A 22,790-nucleotide genomic window follows, 5' to 3' on the forward strand; every position below is an offset into this window, starting at 1 on the left:
ATCGTTTTTCTGTATCCATATTTTTTATTATAGAAAACAATCTCTGTACTTAAATTTGCTAAATAGTACCTTTGCTATTGGTACAATGATTTGATTTGAAATCTGTTGTACAATGATTTGAAAGCTGATTGATTGTACTAAAAATTATGTGCACACAGTCTCTCCCATATTCCTCTTGGGAATTGAAACATGAAGAAGTCGGAGAGTACTGTTTATAAGCTAGATGGGAGAAGATGTGAGTTGTCCGTGCTAATACTCAGTATGGTCTCGTGAGGTTTCCATCTTTCCATTTACAATTCTGGCAATTGCCAAACCGGGAGATATTCTCATCCTGAACTCTTTCCTTGGGTGCAGGATTCCATCCTGAATTTTAAATAGCATCACTCCATTAACACTTTCACATTTAGCCCTGATCTCTACTCTTCACTGGAGACCTGGAGAGCAAACAGCAACCTGGAAATGTTGCTGTATCATGTTACTTTCTGAATTTCTTCACTTTGCCCCTCTAGATCTTACCCTCCTCCACTTTGCCTTCTTCTTGGGGAGATTCACATGTGCAGAATATGTCAATAGGCCTCCATTGTCCTGGGTTCTGGTTGGCTTCAGTATGTGAGGAGCTCTGGCAGGAGGTCAGATGAAAGATGAGAGTGATCCAGGGAAGTCATCACCTTGCCTCCATCCCTGTGACGTTTCCTTGGGCCGGTTGTATCCTTACAATGGGTTCAGTGGTTCCTGCGAGCTGAGCTGCTTCACACAGCCTGGTCCCCTGTGGTCTCCATTCACCCTTCCCACCTCCTGTCTCCTCTGGTCTATGGTTGGTTATAACTCAGCTGTTCTTAGCTCTTACCTTGTCTCCTGTCTTTCCACTAAGCTCAAATCTTTCTAAATGGCCCTTTCTTAGAAACAAAACAAATGAGTAAGGAAACAAACACATGATTTTGTTTGGATTATTCTAGTGCAAGTCTCTTTAATTTGAGTATGCTCTCAGTTTCTCATGGGACTCTTATTTTTTCTTGATTTCCATCACAGCATGATAATAACATGTAATTATGTTTTTCATTTTTTGGTTTACTATTTACTGTGTCTTTGCTTACTGGAATAAAAACTCTGTGAGGACAAGGGACTTCCCTTTTTGTTCATTGCTATTTTTTAAAATTTTATTTTATTATGTTAGTCACTCTACAGTACATCATTAGTTTTTGATGTAGTGTTCCATGATTCATCGTTTGCATATAACACCCAGTGCTCCATGCAATATGTGCCCTCCTTAATACCCATCACTGGGTTAGAGGTTTGTTTCTCGGAGTCCATAGTCTCTCATGGTTTGTCTCCCCCTCCGATTTCCCCCCTTCATTTCTTCCCTTCCCTTCCTTCTCTTTCTCCTCCATGCTATTCCTTATGTTCCACAAATAAGTGAAACCATATGATAATTGACTTTCTCTGCTTGACTTATTTCACTTAGCATAATCTCCTCCAGTCCCATCCATGTTGCTGCAAAAGTTGGGTATTCATCCTTTCTGATGGCTGAGTAATATTTCATTGTATATATGGGCCACATCTTCTTTATCCATTCATCTGTTGAAGGGCATCTCAGCTCTTTCCACCGTTTGGCTATTGTAGACATTGCTGCTATGAACATTGGGGTGCATATGGCCCTTCTTTTCACTACATCTGTGTCTTCGGGGTAAATACCCAGGAGTGCAATTGCTGGGCCATAGGGTAGCTCTATTTTTAAATTTTTGAGGAACCTGCACACTGTTTTCCAAAGTGGCTGTACCAACTTGCATTCCCACCAACAATGTAAGAGGGTTCCCCTTTCTCCACAACCTCTCCAACATTTGTTTCTTTCCCTGTCCATTTTTGCCATTCTAACTGGTGTAAGGTGGTATCTCAGTGTGGTTTTGATTTGGATTTCCCTGATGGCTAATGATGATGAACATTTTTTCATGTGTCTGTTAGCCATTTGTGTGTCTTCTTTTGAGGAGTGTCTGTTCATGTCTTCTGCCCATTTATTTGACTGGATTTTTTTTTTTGAGTGTTGAGTTTGAGAAGTTCTTTATAGATCTTGGATACCAGCCCTTTGTCTGTAGCGTCATTTGCAAAAATCTCACATTACATGGGTTGCCTCTTTGTTTTGTTGACTGTTTCCTTTGCTGTGCAGAAGCTTTTTATCTTGATGAAGTCCCAAAAGTTCATTTTTGCTTTTGTTTCGGTTGCCTTTGGGGACATGTCTTGAAAGAAGTTGCTGTGGGCAATGTCAAAGAGGTTACTGCCTATGTTCTCCTCTAGGATTTTGATGGATTCCTGTCTCACATTGAGGTCTTTCATCCATTTTGAGTTTATCTTTGCATATGGTGTTAGAGAATGGTCAAGTTTCATTCTTCTGTATATAGCTGTCCAATTTTCCCAGCACCATTTATTGAAGAGACTGTCTTTTTTCCACTGCATATTTTCATTGTTATTCTCATTAGCTTCTGGAATAGTGTCCAATATAAAACAGATACCAAATAAATTTTTTTGAATAAATGACTGAACTAAAATTAGATAGAGTAATTAGTGTGTTAACATAGAAAGAGTCTGAAGCAAAGAACTGAGATTAAAATTAAAGCCACTATATCCATTAAGTTTTATCTTCTGAGGGCATTTTAGTGTAAAAAGGATAGTCCAGCAACTCTAGATTTACAAATTCACACAGCTGGGGATAATCTGAATGTAGAAACCAAAATCAGATGTTTAAATTTTTATGATGGCAAAGTGGCAAGTAGTTTAAAATACATTAAATTTTAGCAGCAAATTTCAGTTTTATACCGATCAGTAGCGTTGTATAAGCACATAATTTAAGCATGTATGATGGGTGGTCAAGTTCTCTGCTCTCTCTTACCCCAGTGAAGGTAACACCCAGCCACTAATTCTTTAATAGATTGACCAGGCCACTTCTGGCAGAACAATCAAATAGTTGCTCAAATACACAGTTTTGACTTGCTAGAAATGAGAATTGTTGCAAACAGTAAGTGACAAGAAGTGACATGAAAAATAGAGACCGGTTCGGTGTGAGGATGTACTGATTCTTATTATTTTTAATCTTTTTTGTGTGTTACTAGAGCAGAGTTTCTGACAAGTGGTATACTTTCTATACATTGACTGACAGCCTAATCTCCAGAGAGAGCCTGAGCTTTTTAGTAGATCAAAGCTACGCCCTGCACACTCAGTGGCTGCTGAGCCCAAGACAGAACCCTGGAGGCACCAGGAAGGTGCAAATGTCAAGACTCTGGCAGGAGGAGGAAATAAGACAGGAGTGCAGAGCTCTGCTATGACAAAGTTCCTCACTGTCTACAGTCACGGACTGACATCTCTCTCGTTAAACAAGATTAAATTCTCACTTCTTGAATCCTAGGGACCACAGTCCATAAAACCACTGTTACTTCACTTCCCTATAATCATTACATCTCTTCGTCTAAATATGAAAACAAGTAAATGCTGCTTCATATTTGCAAGAAGTTAACGGATTTCTTTTTTTGCTGGACAGATTTATTGTTTTAGCTGATTATATTGATTTACAAATAGTCTCAAGATATTTCATCAAGAAAAATAGGCTATAGGGTGCCTGGGTGGCTCAGTCAGTTAAGCGTCTGCCTTCAGCTCAGGTCATGATGTCAGAGTCCTGGGATCGAGTCCTGCATTGGGCTCCCTGCTCAGTGGGGAATCTTCTTCTCCTTCTGCCTCTACCCTTCCTACCACCACCCCCCGCTCGTTCTCTCTCTCTCTCTCAAATAAGTAAATAAAATATTAAAAAAAAAGCTATAAAATAAGAAGTGGATTCAGTTTCATTTGTATAATATATATACACTTTGTATGATATATAATATCTAAATACAACATATAAATTTATATATATTTCATATACTTCTAGGTTATAAGATTATAGATTTTATTTTTTCACTACTTTTGCTCATTTATAATGTCTAATATTCCCACTATATTTTCATATATATGTAATATTTATTACATGGTTTATATGTTCCATGTTATATAAAATGTATTTTATATTCTATATTATATTTAATAGGAAAAATGCCTAATTGTAATTATAATTTTGAAAAGAGGTCATGAAAAGAGGTTATGTAAAAGATCTGTGGTTATCAATAAAATAATTTCTACTTGGTAAAATTGAGCAGTAAAGACTTAAAGCAACTTTTAAACATACATTGTTAATTGTTATACAGTGCCTAGAATAGGATGTGTCTTGGAAGTTTACAGCATGTCTGTTAAATAAATAAACTAAGGTATAATTCACAAATTTTAATTTCATGGAAAAAATTGACAAAATTCAGATGAGCTATTTGAGGTTTCATGGGGAAGAAGGAAAAACTAAGGCCTAAACAATAACAAACAGACAAACAATAACCTTTATTTTTTTTTAAGATTTTATTCCTTTATTTGACAGAGAGTGAGAGAGACAGAGAGAGCACGAGATGGGGGAGGGGCAGAGGGAGAAGCAGACTCCCCGCTGAGCAGAGAGCCTGATATAGGGCTTGATCCTGGGACTCTGGGATCATGACCTGAGCCAAAGGCAGAGGCTTAACTGACTGAGCCACCCAGGCATCCCAAACAATAACCTTTAGATACCAGTAAATCTTATTTTTTGGTGCCTATGAATCCTGAATAGTGAATTAACTTAGTAAAAATCACACTAATATTAATAAAGTTAGACCTATAAACTACTCTTCTATATTTCTAGTCCTATCACTCTTTTTTTTTTTTTTATATCTGATACTTTTGACATCCTGAGGTAATACCCAGATAGCAGTGGAGGTTGGTAGAGAATTACCAAGATTATTTTAGGAAAGTTAAGGCAGATACAATGTTCTAGGATGAGTCTTGGGATCATGTAAATGCAATGGAAATCTCAGTCAGTAGGACTGTAGTTCTAGATTTAAGAATGAGTCTGAGGCCTGAAAAATCCTTTTCAAAGGTCAGATTCATAGCATCTGGGTGGCAGCTGAAAACTTCAGTCTTCAGCAAAATTTGAGTGGATTAAACCATGCATATTCTTGATTACACATGTCAGTTTACATTCTTATGTGTTGGAAGTATCCTATGGATACTCACTATCCATTCCAAATCTATTTTTTAATACATAAATCAAAGGTGAGCTCCATTTAATTCAACAGAGAAGGTCTTTTCTGGTTTAGACTTTACATTAGGAGATGGGAGCACAATAAGAAGGATGCAGTCCTTGGAATCGAGGCCTTACCATTCATCAAAAGAACAATTTTGTAAGGAATTTAGTGGTTTAATGAAACAGCCGTAGTAACAAAGTGTTGTAGACATGATGATAAGAGAGCACCTACCTATACTTAAGGAATTTAGAAGACATTTGAGAACACGTGGGTGGCTCAGGCTGTTGAGCGTCCGACTCTTGATTTCAGCTCAGGTCACCGTCTCAGGTTTGTAAGGTTGAGTCCCACCTGGAGCGCTGCCATAGGGCTGGACATGGAGCCTGCTTAAGATTCTCTCTTCCTGTCCCTCTGCTCCTCCCCTCCCTTCCCTGCTCACCTCTCTCTCTCTCTCTCTCTCTCTCTCAAAAAATAATAATAAAATAAAAGACATTTGAGCTAAACTTTTAGGAGTGACTTTTGAATAAGTTTTGAAGGACAGGAAGGAAATGCCTATACACATTGGAAAACGGTGGGAAGAAGTGGATTTCAGATGTTTTCAAACATTTAGCCCAGAAGCCTAATTAGCATTGTTCTTTAGAGTGCACAGGAAAACATCTTCTGCTATCATTTTTGGATCTCCCACAGAGTTCTGAAACAACAGGGAAATTCACTCTTAGGGTCCTGTTCAAGGTTGGCTGGCCTTGATCACTGTTGACAGCCAGAAATTCTCTGAGCAGGCCCACTAGGAGAGAGATAGGCCGAACGCGCCTTCTCTGGCCCTGTGGTTCTAACTCCAACTTCCTCTTCATCTAATTGTAAGCAATAATTTTTTTTTAAGCAACTGGTAGCTTAAAGCAAATGTTTGATATTACTTCTTTTCAAACATAAAATTTTACAGTAACTAGAATAGGGATGTGCTTTGTAAGAAAAGAACACAATACGTTTTGTCACTAGAATTAAATTGAAATTTAAAAGAAATTAGAGGGAGGAGGAAACAAACATATAGCTTTCATGAGTTTGTATTTTATAGTTATTTTTGAAAAAATGTTAAAGGTAGATAAGTAGAGGTTTATAAAGAAAGAGAAAGAAGTTGGCAGTTCTCTTTTTTAGTGCTTCTGCATATATATGTGTGTATGGGTATGTTCATGTATGTGTTAGTGTATATGTTTGTGTTTGTGTAGGTATGTGCATGTGCATGTATGTTTTTGTAGGTGTGTGTATGTTTGTGTTTGCATATGTTTGTGCATGTATTTTGTGTGTGTTTATGTGTAGTTGTGTGTATGTATGTGTGCATGTGTTTGTGTGTGCATATGTTTATGTTAGGTGTGTGTAAGTGTGTGCATATGTTTATGTAGGTGTGTGTTCATGTGTGTGTGGATTTGTATAGGTGTGTGTATGTTTGTGTATGTGTTTGTGTTGTGTATATATGTTTGTTCATGTATGTTTGTGTAGGTGTGTGTTTGTGTGTATGTGTTTATATAGGTGTGTGTATGTTTGTGTAGTTGTGTTTGTATGTGTTTTTATAGGTGCATGTGTTTATATAGGTGTGTGTGTTTGTGTAGGTGTGTGTGCGTGTGTGTTTGTGTAAGGGTGTGTATGTCTTTGTATAGGTGTTGTGTTTCTGTAGGTGTGTGTTCATGTGTTTGTGTGTGTATGTTTTATAAAATAATTTTTAAAGTAGTCATGATCCACAATCAAGGGTACTCTGAAGGAAGCAATGTCACATAGAACTTGTGAGTAGAATTTTCAAATAGCTTAAAATTCTAAAGAGAAATTTGAGCTAATATTTCTATTTGTTACCTGACAATGTTGACAGTGTTGTGTAAACATCGAGATCACCACACTTTTTTAGGAGTCCCTTAACAATCTTTCTTTTATTCACCTTGGATTCAAAGATATGACTAATGAAAATAGCGGTGACATAACCTCTTCTGTACAGGTTTGTGTTCTTGAGTGCCAGCTGGTGACACTATGATGAAACATAACACTAATAATTGATTAAAGTGACTTCTCTCCTCGCCCCAGTGCTTGCTGATATGCGACACTTGGCAATATATTATCAAAGCCACATCGTACGGATGATGCACAGGGACAGACTGTCACTTGAGAGTCCTTCCTTGAGTGATAGAGTTCTCCTTCCCAGGGTCATGAAAGTCTAAGGCTGCACATTCAGAGCTAGTCTATGTGCCTATTTAAAAAGTAAAATCAACTTTTTAAAAAAATCTTAATATTTCAGAGATTGTAATTGGTGTATTATGGCTGGGAGCCAGGCAACCCAAGCTCATAAATAATGCATTCTGGTTGCATTGTGTATCCATGAAAAGGAGAGCCTTCTTCCAGAGAAAAGAAACTTATGGTTAAAGGCAGACACACTGAAGGTTGGTTTACAAAATGAAGTGTGATTATGGGCTTGAAAATTTATGGGGAAAGTTCATATGAAGTTTAAAAGAAAAAGCAGACTCCATTAGGCTGTAGAGTCACCAAGGAAGTCAAAGTGATAAAGCCAAATGCCTGTGGTTTTAACCCCATATATTTAAATGCTTGGCTATGAAGCACACAGGAAAAAGTAGATAACTGAGTCTCAGAGTCCTGTCTGATATCCAAAGATAGGGTAATAGGTAGTATTTATCTGCACATTATAAAGAATGGTGCTAGACCTACTTCAGAGGACTTGCCAAGAAGTAGACTACACTGATGATTTAAATATCCATCCAATTTTCAAAGTAGGGAGCCGAGGCTAAATATCCCTGTAAAATAGAGAAAGGGATTTATACAATTTCTCTCTTAGTCTGTACATGAGTACCTAAAGCTTCCATCTTAAATGCCAAAAGTATTACAGATCTTTGGGGCATGCTAGGATAAGAGTAAGAGTAAGGAGTCAAAAAGTTAACAAGTGATTTAAATATATGTTATTTTGTTATTATTACATGTTTTTAAATCGTTTTCACATTAAGTACAGATTAAGAATGAAATTATATATCAATACCTCCAAAAAGCAGAGAGAATTGATTTTGAAGTCTCTAAAACCACATTTTTGCACACTTGTTTTTTGTTTCACATTTTCAAAAGAAGCCCTCAAAGGACCATTGACTGCAGCAATATTTCATTAAATAAGGAATGTCTTCCTAAGGTACAGGGAAGTAGCAGAGAAGAGAAAGTATGTGCATGTGCGTGTGTGTGTGTGTATGTGCACGTGGGTGTGTGTGTAACGTGTGTTTAGTTTTTCATTCAAAACAATAGTTTTTTGTTATAGTCTCCCTTTTTTTTTTTAAGTAGGCTCCGTGCTTTTTTTAATTGTCAGTTAAAATTCCTTCTTTTTTTCTCTCCTTTTTTTCTCTCTGGTCCTAAACCTGCACCTAGAAATCGAGTGATAGAAATGTTACTGAAGTATAGAACAAAGTAATATTCCAGCAAAAAGGCCAACACTCAAACTATTTGAAGCTAGTTGTCTAAATGTTTCAAGTCAATTTCTAGCTGTTGTTTTAACAGGTAGTAATCATACTATCAAAGTGTGAGCCTTATGAAAGCAACTCAGATTGAGTAAAAACAGTTTGGGGTGACCCTCATTTGTTGCATCTAGAATAGGAATTCAGAATGAATAAAATAATAGCAGCAACTTGGATGTATCAAATTCTCTAAAATTGATCATTGTGTTCACTGGCATGTCCAGCATATACAATTTCCATCTGTCTCATGCACAACTCTTCCTATATGTGTGTTAAATTAATTTGGAGATGACTTGTCATTGTTGTCAGGATTTTAGAGGGGAAACAAATACACATGTATGTCTTTTCTTTTCTTGTGAACTCTCACTTTCAAGTAGTGCTTCTTATGTAGACTCCAGCATACAAAAGAGACCAGTAATGTGTGATCATCACTTGCAATGAGTGAGAAATCTGAAGGCATTATTTTCCTCTAACTTTGAGAAATTAATTTTGTCTGCCTATTCTCCATGGGTGTTGTATCCTCTGAGATTTTCAAATATCCACTGACTTCAGTCAGAGACTATAATAAAAACATTACACGCTGAAGAATATCTAAATTATTTTACCAGATTAGTTGTCAAGATACATCTATAAACTGAAATCCTTTTTAATGTAATGTTTTATAGAAAACTGTAGCTTCTTCTTAGGATTTCTGAATGGCCCAAATCTGTGGGTTTGGGAATAGGATTCAAGGAGGGGGAAGGCACAGAGGTGATGTGGTAAAGAGAGAATGAAGATGTGGAAACCAGAGCTACATAATTACCCTTTGGCTCATCTTGATAAAATGTGTGCTTTTGAACATTGAAGAAGCACTTATAAATATTCAGTAAATGAAATAATAAGTTATTTTTAGGTAATTCTGCATTCATGTTTGATACTTGATTTTTCCTCAGTTCTTTCCTCCTTAGTGGTATGAAAAGGATCAGGAACTAGGGAGGGGCCAATATTTCAGCAGAGGGTGGTTCTTAACAGAGAACTCACTCTGGAATGGGGAACAAAGGAGGGTCGAATCCCACATTCTTCAGTATTGGGCAGTCAGTGTTTTATGGTTCAGTTTCTTCATTTGTAAAGTAAGGATAATTCTAGCATCTTATGGGTTCTTATGACTAATAAGATTGTTTTAATAAAGCATATAAAACAATGCATGGGACATAGTAAGCATTATCTAAGTGTGATGCATAGTTCAGTTGAGCTTTGAAAACCTTTCTAATATATATATTCTATTTTTCTGAATCAGATGTCAGCCTTGGAGCTGAAAGAGCATAATCCCTAGTCTTTTATCCTAAAAATGTCAACACTAGTAAATGGATGCTCCCTTAAAGATACAGTTATAAGTAGCTGGAATTTTACCTAGATAAGATAAAATAAAGATATAGACCAAAGATAGCATTTATCTGCTGTGTGTTTCAACCAACACCTGGAGAGAGGGCTCCCCGTGGGTTCCACAGGGACCAGCCTCCTCTCCTCCTGCTTTGTGTAACTTTTCACTTCCCTGACTCTACCAAGTTCTGTTCTCACCTCCCATTCCATCATCCTTCCTGTAAAATGCCCAGTCACCTGCTTCGGAATCAGAGTTCAGTTGGGTTCCTGCAGGTCTGTCTTCTCTACTGCAGTACTTACGGATTGGTGTCTGCCCTGACCACGTTAACTAGTGTTCATCTATGACAGTAGACAAACAAAATTTTTCAGTACTTTAAATAACACAGAGTTGGAATTATTGTGTTACAGAGCATTCTGTAGTGTAGGAAGCCAAATAAAAACAATGATGAAGAAGAATTCTTAGAGTTCATTAATAAGAAAGCAAACAACTCAATTAAAAAGTAGTCAAAGGCCTAAAAAGACACCTCAGCAAGGAAGATATATGGATGGCAAATAAGCATATGAAAAGATGCTCAACATCATATGTCATCAGGGAAATGCATATTAACAACAATGAGATACCACTACACATCTATTATAATAGCCAAAATCCAGAACACTGACAACACCAAATGCTGGTGAGTTTATGGGGCCACAGGAACTCTCATTCATTGCTGATGGGGATGCAAAATGTTACAGCCACTTTCGAGACAGTTTGGCAGCTTCTTACAAAACTAAACATACTCTTATCATATGATTCAGCAATCACAATCCTTGGTATTTGCTCAAAGAACTTGAAAACTTGGTCTACACAAGAACCTGTACATGAATGTTTATAGAAGCTTTATTCATAATTACCAAAACTTGGAAAAAACCAAGATGCCCTTCAGTAGGTGAATAGATAAATAAACTTTGGTACATCCAGGCAATGGAATATTGTTCAGCACTAAAAAGAAAGTAGCTAGTAAGCCATGAAAAGACATGGAGGAAACTTAAACACACATTTCTAAGTGAAGGAAGCTAATCTGAAAGGCTGTATGATTTCCAAAAGTAGCATAAATATAAAAGGCAAAATTATAAGGTAGTAAAAAGATCAGTGGTTGTCAGGGCTTGAGGGGAAGGAAGGATGAATAGCCAGAGCATACAGAATTGTTAGAATAAAGTACACTGTATGATAGTCTAATGGTGGATACACTTGTCTAAACTTATAGAATGTAAGTTCTAGAAGTGTGAACTCTAACATGAACTATGGACTCTGGATGATAATGATGTGTCAATGTAGGTTCATCAATGGTAGCAAATGTACCACCTGGTGAAGGGTGTTGATAGTAGAGGAGGTTGTGCATGTGTGGGGGCAGGGTGTATATAAGGAATTTATCTTCTGCTCAATTTTGTTGTGCATCTGAAACAGCTCTAAAAAGTAAAGTTGTTATTTTTTTAACGAATGTATCACATTTTCTGGCAAATAATTTGTCCAGAAGAATAATGATAATGATGACGATGGTGGTGGTGATTTCCATTTGTATTTTTCAAATAAATTGACTATTAGTTTAAATCTCTAAAACAATTTTCCAAGAAGGCAGTTCACCATAGTATTAAATAGAAAATAGTCCATTGTTGTAATCATGAAATTAATCTTCTTCCCCAAATTAGTTTGAAAGAAAATTTATATTCATGGCAATTCATACAGTTGCAGGAGCAGATATATTTAGTTGCCCTTGAACCAGTAAATTCCAAAATGCATAATTATCCTGGTATATTTCCAGTCATCTAGAGTGATTATTAGTCCTCATTTTGAATGACACTGAAAACTCATAGTCAGGTTTGTGGCTGCACACCTTCCATCCCTGGTTTTGTAAAGCCTGGTATTGAGCAGGAGGAGGGTCAGAACTGAAAGCCAGCTCATCTTCCTAGTGCCATCATTAGATTCTCTGGTCACTGTACATGTGTGTGAGAGAAGATACAGAAAGTACTCTTCTTGTGATGTAGAGTAGGAAGGGATAGGATAAATGACATTTCTTTGGGGTTCTTTTTTAATTAAAGGAAAAAAATATATCCTTACATTAGACTACTGATCATATTACATCTTCAGTTTTGGCAATGAAATATTTATATTGCTTTAAATTATTTTATTACTGAATTTAAAAGTAGCATAAATATACTAAAGCATTTATAATAGATAATAAGTCATATAAAAAATTAAAATTGTTATTTATCTCCAAGAAACAACCAACATTACTGTTTTGTTTTATTTTATCCCAGTTTATTTTCTATTTTTTGTGTATGTTTATTTATATGGATGCTTTGAGCAGAAAAATGACATGATCTGATGAGTGCATTCACATTAGGCAGTCTAAATGGGAGGTGACAATGGAAGTGGAGACTGACAGGAGTCTGCAGGTGATGCAGGCCACGGAAGGATGTCAGGAAGTGGTGGAAGTGTCTGTTTTGAATATATTTTAAAGATACAGATACAGCCCTGCTAATGGTTTGCAGTAGACACTGCTTATATGCCCCTGAAGATCCACCCAACCTGACTTGTCTCTCTTTCCATCTGTGACTGCCAGGACCAACTGCATGTGTCAAACTGATGTCTTTCTCTATCCTCCCACCTGGAGTTTTCCTTTTGCTGTTGAAATGTGGAATATTTGAGGATTTATTTCAATTCCTCTGTATAAATAATCTGTACTTGTATAGTTCATATCTAATGTGTGATATGGGCTGGTGAACAAATGTGCCTCCTAATGAATGAGTTGTCTGTGATGCATTCAAAAAACATCTTGCAGGATGTTGCTGTAATATCCAATAAGATACTCAGTGGTATCTAACTCAACATATTTTGTATTGGCTCTCCCTAATTCTTTAGAAGGAGAAGCAGCCCTATTCTCCTAGCTAAAGAAAAATAATTTCTCCTTGCTTGGAGTTTTGAAATGACTTTATCTGACAGCTGCCTCCCAAAATCATGCCTATTTTTCTCATTCCAGCCTCCATTACTTTTTATGTTAAATTACCATTAGAATAGCCTGATCAGGGGAGTGCAATCCCTGACTCAGGAAGAAATCACAAGCCAAAGGATATGCAAGGCTGTTTAATATTGGTGAAGCAGAGAAAATATATATATGTGAGTGTGCTTTCAAGATGTTAGTCTGAGAGGAGAGGACCAGACTATAAGGTTGAAAAACAGAAAATGTATTGATGTGGAGACACTCTTTTCATAACTGGACCTTGAATATTCTTGCAAGGTTACCTGGAACAAGGCCTTGTAGTCTGGATGGGGATGGATTTTTGAAAGTTGGGCACAAAAGCCTGGAGTATCTAGGGCAGAGATGCTAATATTGTCCTGAAGTAGTGTTGATAAAGGGGTCATCAAGCTCAGAGTTGAACATTTTGAATGGATTAGGTCACACCTAGAATCTGTGATACTCCCATCATCAGGGTGGTAAGAAATGCACTGCTGAAGGGGCTGCAAGATCTTAGCAAAGCTTGATGGCTGCTCTTGGTTGGCCTAATAGTGGAAGAATCTCCAGAGGAATTCGGCTTTCTAGTATCAGTGGAATTTAGAATAGCAGGGGGAGAGGCATCCACAAGTAATCTTCCAAAGTAAGATAGTCATAATTAGTGTAATGAGCAGAAAGCCAGAGTGTGGCACTTTGGGTACCATGACTCACAATGATACTCATAGTATCTATTAAATCAGTGTTCCTAAGAGCAACATAGATATTAAAGTTTTTGATTGCCTATTTATTTAAAAAATATCCAGCTTTATTGAGGTATAATTGACATATAACATTGTGTAAGTTTAAGATACATAATGTAATGACTTCATGTATGTGTGTATTACAAAATGATTACCACAGTAGATTAGTTAACACAGTTGTCACCTCACGTAGTTACAATCTTTTGTATGTGGTAAAACTTTTAATATCTATTCTCTTAGCAACTTTAAAATATATTATACAGTATTGTTAACCATAGTCGCCTTGCTGTATGTTAGATCTCCAGAACATTTTCATCTTATCAGTGGAAGTTTGTACCCTTTGACCAACTTTACCCTTCTCTATCACCACTTCTGGCATCCACCAATCTGCTTTATGTTTCTATCAGTTTGGTTTTGGGGGTCAAAGTTTATCTTACAGGTTGTTCAATGGTTCAAATAAATTCCCATGGTGATTATTTCCCCACCTGCTGTTTCAGTGGAAAGAATACTCAGAAGGTAGTACAACATTGTTCACTGACTTGCCAGGTATGGCCACAAAGCAGGAAGTGTCAAAGGGAACCTCAGAAATAACCCCTGACCCACCCAGGATTGTGTATCACACAGTGGAAGATAAACTCCTTGATAATTCCAAAGACTGCTTTGGTGGTAAAGTTTTTAGAGTTCCAGAATTCCAGAATTAAATCCATAATTTATTTTTTAAGATAATGATAGATTGGTGTACTTTATACTTCCTATATAAAAACCACAGTTTAGGGGCGCCTGGGTGGCTCGGTCGTTAAGCGTCTGCCTTTGGCTCAGGTCATGATCCCAGGGTCTTGGGATCAAACCCCACATCAGGCTCCCTGCTCCGCAGGAAGCCTGCATCTCCCTCTCCCACTCCCCCTGCTTGTGTTCCCTCTCTTGCTCTGTCTCTCTCTGTCAAATAAATAAATAAAATCTTAAAAAAAAAAAAAAAAACCACAATACAGTTTATGGAGAGCCTCTTCAGATTTTGCAGGAATGTGTTCAGAACTTGAGAATGCTGCTCAGGTCTATTTATCAGGTAACTTAAGGGGCACCTGGGTGGCTCATTGTGAGTGAGGAGTGCCAAGCAGGGCTCGATCGCAGGACCCTGAGATTATGAAAATATTATGAAAAATAGTTTCATTATTTCTAATGAAACATCTGCCTTGGCTCAGGTCATAATACCAGAGTCCTGGGATCAAGCCCCACATCAGCGACCTACTCAGGGGGGAGCCTGCTTCTCCCTCTCCCCTCTGCTCATGCTCTCTCTCTTGCTATCTTTCTCTCTCTCAAATAAATAAATAAAATCTTTTAAAAAAAGTTTGTTATCAGGTAACTTAAAAGACTGACATTTCCAATGGGGCATAGAGAAAAAGAAGGCTTTGTAGCAGATGAAGTCTGTGATGAATGAGATGCCCTTCGGCTTTACCCATATGACCAAGAATATTCAGTGGTGCTAGAGGCATCTGTGATGGAAAAGGATTTTTTTTTTGTCTTGCGGTCAGGCATCATTAGTTCTTCATGGGTTCTGGCCAACTTCTCAGAAGTGCAACTCAACTTCTGGTCTCCCGACTGGGACAACCTTGTGAAGTCTCAGATGTGAAATTATGAAAGAATTTGCCCAGTGTGCATCACATGGATAGTCCTGAAGTGTGCAACTGTTATCAGCCCAAGGCTAAACATTTAGCTAATCTAAGACAGCTGAGCTGGAAGGGTAAGGCACATGGGAAATTAATTACCTCTTTCTCCCAATAGACAGTCCTGAAATACAATTATTGCACCTCTCAGATAACTGTACTGTGGAATTGAGGAAGCAGTAGTATTTAGTAGTGGCCAGCTTGATAAAATAACTCCAATGGCTTTCCTGCTTCCCCTGATTTATTCCCTTTGTCCTTTACTCTTTAATAAAGTTGCAGCATGTAATAGTTTTGTCTCAGACTCTACTTGCTAGGGAACCTAGTCTAAGACATGAATTGAATGTGCAGCTTGATAAAGAATGGAAACAAGACAACCCAGGGTTTTGTGTGTATGTCAATGGTTGGAAGGTAGTACCGTTTTCTAAGATGGGGAAGACTGGAAGGGGTCTGGGATTTGAGATGCTTCTAGACTATATTAATTATACATTGGTCATAGAAATGACCCCAAATTTTAGTGGTATAAACAAAAAGCATTTACTTAGTTCATTCCTCTGAGGAAACAAGGTTTAGATTGGGCTCGGTGGGCACTTTTGTCTCAACTGTGTTCTCTCATACACCTGTGGTTAACTCTGGGGTAAAATAAGGGCTGATTGGTTTAAGATGGCTTCAAGTAGGCCAACTCGTCTTCTGTTCCGCAAAGCCACTCCTCACCCAGATAGCTGTGGGGTTGTTCATGTCGTATCCAGGCAAGTTTTAAAGGAGATAAGAATTATGCAAAGCTATGTGAGACCTAACCTGTAACTGGCGTAAGGTCACTTTCATGGCATTCTATTGGAAAAAGCTAATCACAAAGCAAACACAGATTCAAGGAGGTAGGAAATAAGCTCCACTGCTTGATCAGAAGAAGAAAATGGTGTCCTAGGCACCATGTGAAGTGTTTCATAAGGAGAGGTATTTTCAACTAAGTCAGTTGCTACTAAAATGTCTAATATCATGAGAATTGGCTATTGGATTTAGCTGTCAACCTATTGCCAGTGGAGTGGTTGTCAAGATAGTCTGATCATTGTCAGTTGAGGAACGAAATGTGGTGGCTGGGTGTGATTTGAAGTCAAGCAAGATTTTAATTTTTTGCTTGTCTACTTGTTTTGCTTTTATGATTGTTAAAGTTGGAGAAAGATTCAGTAGAGGAAAAGTAAGCAGAAGTCCTATCTTTTGTGAAAAAGAGAGTAATGTGAGAGATTGTCTTAGTATCATGGTTTTAATTTTCCTTTCTAGTGGAGTTTTTTACTTAAAACTCAATATCTGGATTTAATTATCAATTGCTGTTAATACTTAAACATATACATTTTTACTAGTGATTAGATTTAGCATAGTTATAGCTCTTTTTTTTGAATGGTGGAGTTAATTGTCATTTTGAAGCTTCCATTTGTAATTTGCAAGAAAACAGATAGTGATTTATAGAAACAGATGTATGAATTCTATATTATATTCACCAGTAATACATCTTAGTATCTTTGAAAAAAAGTGTTTTCTATTTTGTTTTTTAAAAATTTATATTTTGAATTCTCTAAAATCTCATAACAGTGATACCTTTATGTATTAAATATTAATCTGTTTCCTCACAGTTATTGACTGTTTTCTCTTCAATAAGCACTGTACTAGGTGCAATGTTTAATCCAGAGAAATGTTAGAAAAGCTTTACATTTAAGAAGCTTGCAGTATAGGGGCACCTGAGTGGCTTAGTCTGTTAGACATCCAGCTCTTGATTTCAGCTCATGTCATAATCTCAGGGTCCTGGGATCGAGCCCTGCTTGGGACTCCTCACTCAGCAGGGAGTCTGCTGGAGATTCTCTCTCTCCCTCTCCCTCTGCCCCTCCCTCTCATGCTCTCTCTCTCTCTAAAATAAGTAAATTTTTAAAAAAGAAGCTTGCAGTGTATCAAGGAAATAACAATAATAGGTAAGGAAAACTAACATTACTAAAGAAAATGTACTGTATGAAATGTTAAAAACTTTTCAAAGAAAATTATGAAAATCAGACTATTATTTGCACAATTCTTTAATGTCAGGCACAGATGATTTTTTAAAATATGCATAGTCACTTCATGCATTTAGTCATTCAAAAAATTATAATTAATCATTTGATATAGATAAGAAACTAGGAGAGTCCTTGTGCATACTTTGGGCCCTCATTAGAGTTGACAGTTAAATGAGAAAGGCAGTCCTTAATCAATAATTACACTAGAATAAGGAGGCTGGGAAGAGGGCAGTGTAGAAGGACCCTAAACATGCCTCACTTCATGGATACAACTAGATAATAATCACATCTGCATAAATCACCCAGAGAACAACCCAAAGACTGGCAGAACAAACTCCACAGCTAAAGGCAGAGAAGAGGCCACATCAAAGAGGGAAGGAAGTACAAGTGCAGAGATGAGGTGGTGAGCTAAAAGGACCCCAGCCATCCACAGTCAGAGGGAGCTGGGGGCATGGAGAAGGGCAAAAAACGCTATCACACCAGGGAGCACGCATGGGTAAGACAAAACCCCATAACATTTGGCTTTGTAAGCCAGAAGGGCTGAATTTTGTGATTTTTACAACCAGCAAGTCTTAGCCTGAAATTTTAAAAGTCAGTGGGTTCCAGTGAGAGTGTTAGGAAGCCAAGTCCCTGCCCTTAAAGAGACAGCATGACAAAGAGCCTACAGAGATTCACCACTGAAGCAGCATTTTGAAAAACACCTGTCTCCACAGGAGGAACACTTATTTACTCATATCAGGGTGTACCCTGAGAGGCAAGGATTGCAGGGAGCCCCCTCCAGGAACAAAGAAGTTGGCAGCACCATTTCCCTTCCCCCACCCCTCAGTAAATACGTGGCCACCTGCAGGAATCATCGTGGCGCCTACGGTCACTACCTAATTTGCTTAAACCAGCACCCCTGGCCCCATCCCACTATGGGGATTCTCCCTTTCCAGGCATTCTTACATCAATGACTGTTCTGCCAGTCCCCTCCCCAAGAAGACTAGCATAAACTTCACCAACACTGCATCTCTTGACCAGGGCATTGTGTAGGACATTGGTCTGAGCAGTGGCTGTTCACCTCCTGGGGAATACGAGCACCTTGTAAGAATTGCATTCTCCACTCAAGAGCTTTGTAGAATGGCCCCAGCCACCCCCAGTCTTGGCAGTGGCTACATGTCCTCAGAGGAAGAGGACAAGTGGCACCTCATTAAAAATCTGCACCCTGCCCACTACTTTCAAGAGCAGATTTAGCTGACTTTCCTCACACCCAGAAATAGACACAGAGAGTTAGACAAAATGATGAGACAGAGGAATATGTTTTAGATTAAAGAACAGGGCAAAAACAGAGACCTAAGAGGACAGATATAAGTAATATGCCTGATAGAGAATTTAAAGTAATGACTATAAAGATACTCACTGGACTTGAGAAAAGAGTGGAGGATATCAATGAAACCCTTAACAAAGAGATAAAAGAGAAGCAATCAGAGATGAAGAACACAATAAATGAAATTAAAAATACACTAGAAGAAATAAATAGCAGGCTAGGAAGCAGAGGAACAAATTAATAACCTGGAATAGAGAGTAATGGAAAGTAATCAGGCTGAACATGTGAGAGAAAAAATTATGCAAACTGAGACTTAGGGAATTCAGTGACTCCATCAACTGTAATAAAATTCACATTACAGGGGTCGCAGAAGAAGAAGAGAGAGAAAAAGGGGGCAGAAAATTTATTTGAAGAAATAATGCCTGACAAGTTCCCTAATCTGGAGAAGGAAACAGATATCCAGATCCAGGAGTCACAGAGATCCCCCAACAAAATCAACCAAAGGAGGTCCACACCAAGAGACATAGTAGTTAAAATGACAAAAAGTAGTGATAAAGAAAATATTTTTAAAGTAACAAGAGAAAAGAAGTCAGTTACATACAAGGGAAGCCCCATAAGGCTATCAGCAAATTTTTTAGCAGAAACTTTGCAAGCCAGAAAGGAGTATCATGATATATTCAAAGTGCTGAATGGGAAAAATCTGCAGCCAAGAATACTCTATAGCAAGGCTATCATTCAGAATAGAAAAAGATATAAAGAGTTTCCCAAACAAACAAAAACTAAAGGAGTTCATAACTACTAAACAAACCCTACAAGAAATGTTAAAGGGAATTCTTTGGAAAGGAAAAACCATAAATAAGAGTATGAAAAGCAGGAAACACAAAAGTAAAAATAACTGTATGTGTAAAAGTCATACATGGGCTTCACAAAAATAAAAGGATGTAAAATATGACACCATATACCTGAAATATGGTGAGGGAGACAAGTAAAGAATGGGTTCAACTTAAGCGACCATCAACTTCAAATAGACTGCTACGTGCAGAAGATGTTGTATAAACTGAATGATAACCACAAATCTAAAACCAGTAATAGATATGCAAAGAATAAAGAGAAAGAAATCCAAATATATGACTAAAGAAAGCCAGCAAAGCATGAAAGAGAGCAAGAGAAGAAAAGATTGGAGAAAAACTATAAAACAACCACAAAACAAAAAACAAAATGGCAATAATACATATCTACCAATAATTACTTTGAATGTAAATGGGCTAAACACTCCAATCAAAAGACATAGGATGAAAGAATGGATTTAAAAAAAAAACAAGAAAAACAAAGAAAAAAAACAAAGAACAAGGGGCACCTGGGCGGCTCAGTCAATTAAGTGTCTGCCTTTGGTTCAGTTCAGGTCATGATCCCAGGGTCCTACATGATCCCCTGCAGGGAGCCTGCTTCTCCCTCTCCCTATGCCTGCCACTTCCCCTGCTTATGCTCTCTCTCTCTTGCTCTCTCTCACAAATAAATAAATAAATAAATAAAATCTTTTAAAAAAGGACCCATCTATATTCTGCCCTTAAGAGACTAATTTCAGACCTAAAGACACCTGCAGATTAAGTGAGGGGATGGAAAAACATTTATCATGTTTTGGTTGAAAGAAAGCCAGGGATGCAATACTTATATCAGACAAAATAGACTTTAAAACAAAAAGACTGTAACAAGAGGGAAAAAAAAGGCGGGGGGGTGGGGGAACTATATAATCATAAAGGGGACAATCCAACAAGAAGTTATAACAATTATAAATATTTATGTACCAAACATGGGAGCACCCAAATACAAAAAACCGTTAATAATAAACATAGAGGAGCTAATCCATAGTAATACAGTAATAGTAGGGGATTTGAACACTCCATTTACATCATTGGACAGAACATCCAAACAGAAAATCAATACGGAAACAGTGGCTTTGAATGACACGCTGGACTAGATGGATTTAACAGATATAATACAGGCTTACCTCAAAAGCAAGAAAAACTGTAAATAAACAACTTACCTTTACACCTAATGGAGCTAGAAAAAGAAGAACAACAAAACCCAAGAATAGCAGAAGGAAGGAAATAGTAAATATTAGAGCAGAAATAAATGATATAGGAACTAAATAAACAATAGAACAAATCAATGAAACCAGGAACTGGTTCTTTGAAAAGATCAACAAAATTGATAAACCTGTAGCCTGACACATCAAAAAAACAAATGAGAAACAGAGAGAGGACTCAAACAAAGTCACAAATGAAAGAAAAGTAACAAACAACACTACAGAAAAAACGATTATAAGAGAATATTATGAAATATTATATGCCAACAAATTGGACAACCTAGAAGAAATGGATAAATTCTAGAAACATATAACATACCCAAACTGAAACATGAAGAAATGGAAAATTTGGACAGACCAATTACCGGCAATCAAATTGAATCAGTAGTGAATAAACTTCCAGGGGGACACCTAGGTGGCTAAGTTGGTTAAGCATCTGTCTTTGGCTCAGGTCATGATCCCAGGCTCCTGGGATTGAGCCCTGTGTTGGGGAGTCTGCTTCTCCCTCTGCCCCTCCCCACCCCACTTGTTTTCTCTTTCTCTCACTCTCTGTCTTTCTGCCTGAAATAAATAAATAAAATCTTTTAAATAAACAAACAATCAAAAACAAAAACTCCCAACAAACAAAAGTCCAGGACCAGATGGCTTGTGAAGGTAAATTCTACCAAACATTTAAAGGAGACTTAATGCCTCTTCTTCTCAAACTATTCCAAAAAGTAGAAGAGGAAGGAAAACTTCCAAATTAATTCGGTGAGGCCAGCATTAATCTGATATCAAAACCAGCTAAAGATACCTACAAAAAAAGAGAACTACAGGCCAATATCTCTGATGAACATAGATGCAAAAATCCTCCACAAAATACTAGTAAACTGGATCCAACAGTGCACTAAAAAAAAAAAATCCTTCACCACAATCACATGGGATTTATTCCCAGGATACAAAGGTGGTTCAGTATTCACAAATCAATCAACATGATACATCACATCAATAAGCAAAAGGATAAAAACCATACCATATATATATATATATATATATATATATATAACCATAAACAATAGATGCAGAAAAAGCTTTTGACAAAGTACAACATCCATTCCTGAAAAAAACCCTCAACAAAGTGGTTTAGAGGGAGCATACCTCAACATAATAAAGGCCTTATATGAAAAACCCAAAGTGAACATCATACTCAATGGGGAAAAACTGAGATCTTTTCCCCTAAGTCAGGAACAAGACAGGTGTCCACTCTCACAACTTTTATTCAACATAGTACTAGAAGTCCTAGCCACAGCAATAAGACAATAAAAATAAATAAAATGCATCCAAATTGGTAAGGAAAAAGTAAAACTTTCAGTATTTGCAAATGGCATGATACCTATATAGAAAATCCTGATGACTCCAGCAAAAAAACTACTAGAACTGATAAATGAATTCAGTAAAGTCTCAGGATACAAAATCAATGTACAGAAATCTGTTCATTCCTATACACTAATAATGAAGCAGCAGAAAGACAAATTAAGAAAACAGCAGTCCCATTTACAATTCACCAAAAATAAGAAGATACCTAGGAATAAACTTAACCAAAGAGGTGAAAGATCTGAAGTCTAAAAACTATAAAACATTGATGAAAGGAAATGAAGAGGACACAAAGAAATGAAAAAACATTCCATACTCATGGATTGTAAAAAAAATATTGTTAAAATGTCTATACTACCCAAAGCAATCTATACATTTAATGCAAACCCTATCAAAATACCAACAGTATTTTTCACAGAACTAGAGAAAAAAATCTGAAAATTTGTATGGGACTGCAAAAGAACCCAAATAGTCAAGGCATTCTTGAAAAAGAAAAGCAAAGCTGGAGGTATCACAATTCCAGACTTCAAGTTATATTACAAAGCTGTAGTAATCAAAACAGTATGATACTGGCACAAAAACACATAGATCAATTGAACAGAATAGAAAACCCAGAAATAAACCCACAATTACATGGTAGATTAGTCT

Source organism: Mirounga angustirostris, unplaced genomic scaffold (genome assembly GCF_029215605.1).
Source record: "Mirounga angustirostris isolate CCGP_5_RB_7025 unplaced genomic scaffold, mMirAng1.0.hap1 SCAF_6, whole genome shotgun sequence".
In the NCBI taxonomy this organism is placed as follows: domain Eukaryota; kingdom Metazoa; phylum Chordata; class Mammalia; order Carnivora; family Phocidae; genus Mirounga; species Mirounga angustirostris.